Raw genomic sequence first — 7,356 nt, forward strand, 5'->3', positions numbered from 1 at the left:
CGAGGACACTGCGCTTGTTGGTGCCTACCTGGCGCACGCCTGGTCTTGATTGTCATGTCTTACGTCATTGGAACCTCGCGAGGTTTCCCTTGCCTTGATCTCTCCGCCCCTCATGAACCAGCCTGGTGAGGCCGCCCTTGAGGAGGTCTTGCATCGTCCGCCTCGTGAGGCTCGGCCCCTCATGAGGGTCTTGAATGTTTGCTGGTGAAGATGGGCCGTACAGGGATGCTGGAGGAGCCACGCTAAGGGCCGCAGGCAGGCAAGTCTGGGGACACCCGTTCCCAGAACACCGACGGTAGCCCCCGGGCCCAAGGCGCGCTCAGGCTTGGCTTCAAGGCGAAGCCAAAGTGCAAGTGCGGAGCGCCGCGGGCCCCAACATCCTGCGGCCTTGGTTGACGCGTGGTGACTGATTGGACGTGGGCGTCTCCGCTTCCCCACACACCCTTGAAATCCGCCTGGCTAGGCGGCTACGGCATCCTACACAGTTACCTCTCCGTTGCTAGCAACGCACTCCCTGACTTCTTCGCCTCCTCGTATCTCTGCTTTCTCTTCCAATCCAACTTGAGCTCTGCCCTAATTGCCATGGCGCCGAACCGACGGAGAAAGGGAAGAAGCCCCTATGCTCAGCCAACTCAGCTCCGGTCATTGAGCCCGCCGTCGGCTGATCGCGGGTGCTTAATCGGGAGGCCATGGACAAGGTCCGCCTTGCGCTTGCTACCAGCTTCAATGAATGGGGAGGGACGGTGGCCTAGCCTACATCTCGAGCCTCCATTGATAGGACAGCCATCGAGGTCCCGTTCTTTGTCGACGCTCTATGGGCTGGCCTGGTCCCCCCCCCCTTTCTCCGCCTTCTTCGATGTCGTGCTTTCTCATTACCAGATCCATATGTTGCATCTTGATCCCCAATTTGTTGCCCTTCTCGCCGTCTTCTCCTTTGTCTATGAGGACATGGTGGGCATTGCCCCTTCTGTGGCCCTCTTGCACCATTTCTTCTCACTGCACCTGACCAACCCCCGGCAGTGCTCTGGGTGCTTGAGTTTCCAGGCCGTGGCGGCGACGGCCGGCTCGGGGATTGATGTTGATCTCCTGCAGTCCACGAGCGAGTTTCTGATGCGGTGGGTGTATGTCGATGTCAGAGTACTCAGCCCCCTGCTCTCACTTCCGTCGTCGCCCACCGTCCCCAGCTCCGGCTGGGGTCACGAGGAGCTCACGGGTTCCCGTCTCGCCTTCGTTTGGCTCCGGCTGAGAAGCGTGAATGATCTTGACGTGACTGCACCCAAGGTGATGAAGGAGTTCCTCCGACGCCGCATCACCCCACTCCAGTGCCATTCCCAGCCGATGTGGGCCCTGATCGGTGACCGGGATCGCATGAGGCTTCAGGCGTCGGGGCTTTCGACCGAGGCACGAAGAACGGTGCTCGAGGTCTTTACCAGTGACCGCTCACCAGGTGACTTGCCGCAAGCGGGTTGTTGCTTGTACGACTGCTCGAACAGGGTGGAGTTCGCGGGGCAGATGCCCTACTTCGATGAGTGGGGGTTGCACCCAGTTGGCCTCGTGGGGCCCTAGGAGAACCCCGTCGTTGTGGTTCCTCTTCCTGCTACCGGTGCCGAGCTCGCCCCAAGGGTGGACGCAGGGGGCAAGCACCGCTAGAGGCCAGAGGCGCGGGCACCGAGGTTTCAATGCTGCTTGGGGCTCCCGAGGCATCATCCTCGGGAACCCATGATTCCTGCCCTGGGGCGGCAGCTGAGGAGGTGACACAGCCTGCTGTTCCTGTGGCCGAAGCTCCTGAGGCCTCGGCGGGTCGTCGCGAGGCGGAGCCTGATAGCTCTCCTCAACATGGCGCTCCTGAGGTTGTCTGCTTGGGTGCTTCGCCAGTCGCGCACCACGCTGGTCATCACGTGCAACGCTTGGGCCGGTTCTGCATGGACTTCGAGGCGCTCCAAAAGAGGAAGGGGTCTCCGAGCTGCAGTAGTGGCACCGTCTGGCCGTTGAAACATAGAAAGTACATCGATGTAGATGAGTAAGTACCTTATCTTTGTAATTCCTCGCGTGCCGCTTTCCTTCCTGACGGTGGTTTTCCAAGATCCCATCTGCCAAGGCCATGGGGCCCCTGGTGACGCAACCTCCTCCTGCCTCGAGTCTTCCGCTAGCCCTGAGCGTACCAAGCCGGCACGCTGCCCCCGTCACAGGGTCGGCCGGAGAGGCAGGTGCGTCGGCTTGGTGCCTTGAGCGCGCGCTCCTGTTGTCTCTTCTGCGTGGCCTCATCGGGAGTGTGACGGGCATGCTAAGGTCTCCTCCTCTGGTTATGGATGGCGACTGGATGGCTTCGGTCTTGGTCCCTTCTTCGAGCAGTGAGCCACATCCCAACCGGGCTCCTACTGAAGCCCAGTTGGCGTCCGGAGGGGCGCCAGCCCCCAGCCCCCTGCAGGAAAAGGGCGAGCCGCTTCAGGTCCCCTCGACGGCCCCTGCTGTGGAGGACGGAGCCGGCTGCACGCTCAAAGCTGCGCACAAAAGGAGTGTCGTCCACCACGAGCTCTTTCGGGAGGCGATGGGCGCGATGAACCGGCTTGGCGGAGAGCTCGCGGATGTAGATGCACGCCTCGAGGCCGAGGGTCTTAGGCTGGTGGAGGAGTGGCATAAGCTGAAGGTGGCCATCAACCTCGGGCACCCCCAACGCGAGCTTGATAATGCGAAGGCCGAGGTGTCTCTCGCGACCTCGCACAAAGCTTGCGCCCGCACTTTGGAAGATGCTCGGGAAGCTGATCGACATCGCGAGATCGCAGAGAAGCGCGCGTGGGAGCTCCAAGCCTGGAGTGCTTCCCTGGAGCAGCAAGTGGAGGCGTGATGTCAACTACACAACCTTCTTCTTGTAGACGTTGTTGGGCCTCCAAGTGCAGAGGTTTGTAGGACAGTAGCAAATTTCCCTCAAGTGGATGACCTAAGGTTTATCAATCCGTAGGAGGCGTAGGATGAAGATGGTCTCTCTCAAGCAACCCTGCAACCAAATAACAAAGAGTCTCTTGTGTCCCCAACACACCCAATACAATGGTAAATTGTATAGGTGCACTAGTTCAGCAAAGAGATGGTGATAAAAGTGGTATATGGATAGTAGATAAAGGTTTTTGTAATCTGAAAATATAAAAACAGCAAGGTAACTAATGGTAAAAGTGAGCATAAATGGTATTGCAATGCGTTGAAACAAGGCCTGGGGTTCATACTTTCACTAGTGCAAGTCCTCTCAACAATAATATCATAGTTGGATCACATAACTATCCCTTAACATGCAACAAAGAGTCACTCCAAAGTCACTAATAGCGGAGAACAAACGAAGAGATTATGGTAGGGTATGAAACCACCTCAAAGTTATTCTTTCCAATCAATCTGTTGGGCTATTCCTATAAGTGTCACAAACAGCTCTAGAGTTCGTACTAGAATAACACCTTAAGACACAAATCAACCAAAACCCTAATGTCACCTAGATACTCCAATGTCACCTCAAGTATCCGTGGGTATGATTCTACGATATGCATCACACAATCTCAGATTCATCTATTCAACCAACACATAGAACCTCAAAGAGTGCCCCAAAGTTTCTACTGGAGAATCACGGCGAAAACGTGTGCCAACCCCTATGCATAGGTTGATGGGCGGAACCCGCAAGTTGATCACCAAAACATACATCAAGTGAATCATGTGGTATCCCATTGTCACCACAGATACGCACGGCAAGACATACATCAAGTGTTCTCAAATCTTTAAAGACTCAATCCGATAAGATAACTTCAAAGGGGAAACTCAATCCATTACAAGAGAGTAGAGGGGGAGGAGAAACATCATAGGATCCAAATATAATAGCAAAGCTCGCGATACATCAAGATCGTATCATCTCAAGAACACAAGAGAGAGAGAGAGAGAGATATCAAACACATAGCTACTGGTACATACCCTCAGTCCCGAGGGAGAATTACTCCCTCCTCATCATGGAGAGCACCGGGATGATGAAGATGGCCACCGGAGAGGGATTCCCCCTCCGGCAGGGTGCCGGAACGAGTCTAGATTGGCTTTCGGTGGCTACGAAGGCTTCTGGCGGCGGAACTCCCGATCTATTGTGCTCCCCGATCGTTTTAGGGTATATGGGTATATATGGGAGGAAGAAGTACGTCGGTGGACTTCTGGGCTGCCCACGAGGTAGGGGACGCGCCCTCCACCCTCGTGGGCAGCCCGAGACTCTCCTCGTGCAACTCCGGTACTCCATGGGCTTCTTCTGGTTCAAAAATAAGTTCCGTGAAGTTTTAGGTCAATTGGACTCCGTTTGATTGTCCTTTTCTGCGATACTCTAAAACAAGGAAAAAAACAAAAACTGGCACTGGGCTCTAGATTAATAGGTTAATCCAAAAAATAATATAAAAGTGTATAATAAAGCCCATAAACATCCAAAGTTGATAATATAATAGCACGGAACAATCAAAAATTATAGATACGTTGGAGACGTATCAAGGCGCGCAAGGCCGCCTTAGCGTCGATGACGGGGATGCCTGTCAAGGAGGAAGAGATCCTGAGGTGCGAGGAGGCGCTGGCGCTGGAAGCCGCGGAGCGCAGCCTTGAGCTCGAGTGGTTGGAGACGAGGGAGCGCCAGGTTGCCCAAGCTGAGGACGTTGTCGGCGAGCGCGAGGCCAAGGCCCAGGAGGAAGTCGATCGCCGAGCGGCCGAGGCTCGCGCGGACCTTGTGGGAAGGTACGACGTAAAGTTGAAGCTTGTGGAAGCCGAGGCTATGTGCAGGACCAAGGCCCTCAGGTCAGGGCTGGACGAAGCCGAACGTCGCGAGAAAGCCGCTGTAGCCGCCCTGTCTTCAGTGCAAGTCGAGCTGGCTTCCGCACGTGTCGAGCTGTCTTTTTTTCAGCAGTGGGTTGCCGACGCCGAATCCTCCATGCAGCGGGGCAGGGAGGAAGTGCTCCAGCGGCGGACGCTGGAGCGCGAGCACGCCCCCATGCTCCAAAACCTCAGAACCAGAGCCAACGCGGTGCTAGGCGCCGTCTGTGACGAGAATGCGCCTCATCCCCCCTCAGATGACTACGCCAGTCACCTCCTTTTCTTCACCGACGTGGTGATGCGCTTGGAGAATTGATCCGAGAGAGCTCATGTGCTTGTTGAGGAGAGGAGCCGCGGCCTGCTCAAGCGTGCGTTTTGTCGTGTCTTCAGCCATCGCCAGAACACCTACCCCAACTTTGACTTCAACGCCACCATTGCTCTAGTGCCCCAGGCTATCCGGGATGACCTGGCGCACTGGGTTGAGGACAATGTAGACGCCCTAGTCAGGGCCTTCACCTCCGAGGATGATGCGGTGGTGGTCGCTGCAGATGGAGGCGACGTGGTGGACGATGGCAAGGGTGGCGTCGGCGATGGCGGCAACGATGCCGGTGACAATGACAGAGACGTCGGCGATGGTGACAGCGACGCCAGCGAAGCCTATGAGGGCGACCCGGAGGACGCGGTGAGCGACATGTCCGATTATACCCGTGCTTCTTTGTCGCTAACCCTGCATATGAAAGCTCGGGCACGGCCCTGAAGGTTGTAAGAGCATTTTGGGAGGGGAAGCCCCTCATGTAAACAGATTATTGCTTTTGTTCTTTAGGCTAGGCTAAAGATGTGTTTCCATAAATCCGTGAGTCCCGCCATGAGCCTACTGCTGCAGTTTACCTTTGTCCGGGCCAATTCCAGACCGAGCCACGAGGTCTTGAGTTCGGGAGGAGCATGTCGATCCGCCCGAGGGGGCCTCGTGAGAAGCGAGCGTTTAGCCATGGAAGGACGTGTGCGCAGCACACGCGTGCCGTGCCCAGCCCCCGCTCGCGAGGAGCTCTCGAGGGGGGAGGCAACAGGGGCGAACCCCGAACCAGGGCAAGGAGCCAAATCGCAAGAAATCGCACGAACGAGAAAAGACACCCCCCGCGCTTGTCAATGAAAATTCAGCTTCAACTTAAATACAAAGCCAGAAAACAGGGCTACAAAAAGAGAGATGAAAGCAAATGGCCGCGTCTGACACCTAGTCTATTCTTCTTGTCTTCTCACTAGCGCAGAGCTAAGTGCTTCTAGTAGTCGTGGGAGGGAGCCCCCAAGGCCCGAGGGCGGCACTCCTGAGACTCAGGGGCGTGTACAGCCCCACTCATTATTACGTGAGAGTGTCACGAGCGGAGATCTTCACAGGCGCGAGACTTACTTCATATCGCCAGATGAGGGGCCCGCCTTGCGCCACCCTCGACCACCACTGGGGGCGACCAGTAACCAGTACGACACCAGGGGGCAAAGGGGACGCCAGCGGCGCCCTCGGCGACCATGGGTCCTCTGCTGGGGGAAGGCTCGTTGGCACCTCCCCGGCAGAGGGCCTACCTCCGGGGGATGTCTTGCTCCGTGTGATGCGGGAGGGGCCTTGCTCCCGGCTCCTCCCCGGCGGCCCCCAGTGCGCTCCCCCTGGCGGAAGGGGGGCCGCCGAGCTGGGGCCGCCGTCCGCCACCGTGACTTGATCCTCCTGCGACCCATGGTTAGCGTAAGCTTGTTCCTTAGAGATAAGTGGTACCCTGTAGTTGTCGTTGTTGGCATGGTTGGTGAGGCTTCCAAGAGGCTCCTGGAAAGCCCCAGTTTCTAGTGCCTCCTCCCAGCTCGGCTCGAGGAACGAGCCGGGGTCATCTTCCAGCGCGTACTCCTGGTCCATCATGCGGGGTACGCAGGCCTCTAAGGCCGCCGCCTCGAAGACCTCGCTGTAGTGCCCCACGCTCCATGTCGCCCGGCCTAGCGCACCGCCTAGAGGTAGGTAGGGTAGCACCCTGCCGGGGCCGCAGGCGGCGACGCTTGCACCTGCGCTCGTTGGAGGTGGTGGGGGTGCGATTGGGCGTCTGGTGTCATTGGCCATGCCAGTGTCGATGGTGCCCAGAGGCGCGCCCGGGGGCACGCGGGGGCGGCGAGGCCTGCCATGCGATCTGGCTGCGGCCTGAGGTGTGAGCAGGGAGCAGAAGGGAGGCGCTCCCAAGGCCGCGGCATCCAGTAGCTCGGCGATGCACTTCAGTAGTGCATCCCGGCCACTCTCCATCAGCCAGCATCGCAGTAGCTCGTGAGCCACCATGAGCGCAACCCTCATGTTTGCTTGTCCCCATCAGGTGTGCGGCGTCGTGGCCGTGGCGTGGCTTGAAGCACTTGCAGCTGCCCGTACTTGGAGTGCAGTAAGGGTGGATGGCGCTTGGCCGCGTCACCCGCGCTCTGCAGCGCTTGGCGGTGCGCGTGCTACCTGGGCTGCGGGGTTGAGGTCTTCTTGGGCCGGCGGGGCCGCCTGGGCCGGCCAAGCTCCCCACCGGTCGGCGTTGGTCC

Source organism: Triticum dicoccoides, chromosome 4A, assembly GCF_002162155.2.
Source record: "Triticum dicoccoides isolate Atlit2015 ecotype Zavitan chromosome 4A, WEW_v2.0, whole genome shotgun sequence".
In the NCBI taxonomy this organism is placed as follows: Eukaryota; Viridiplantae; Streptophyta; class Magnoliopsida; order Poales; family Poaceae; genus Triticum; species Triticum dicoccoides.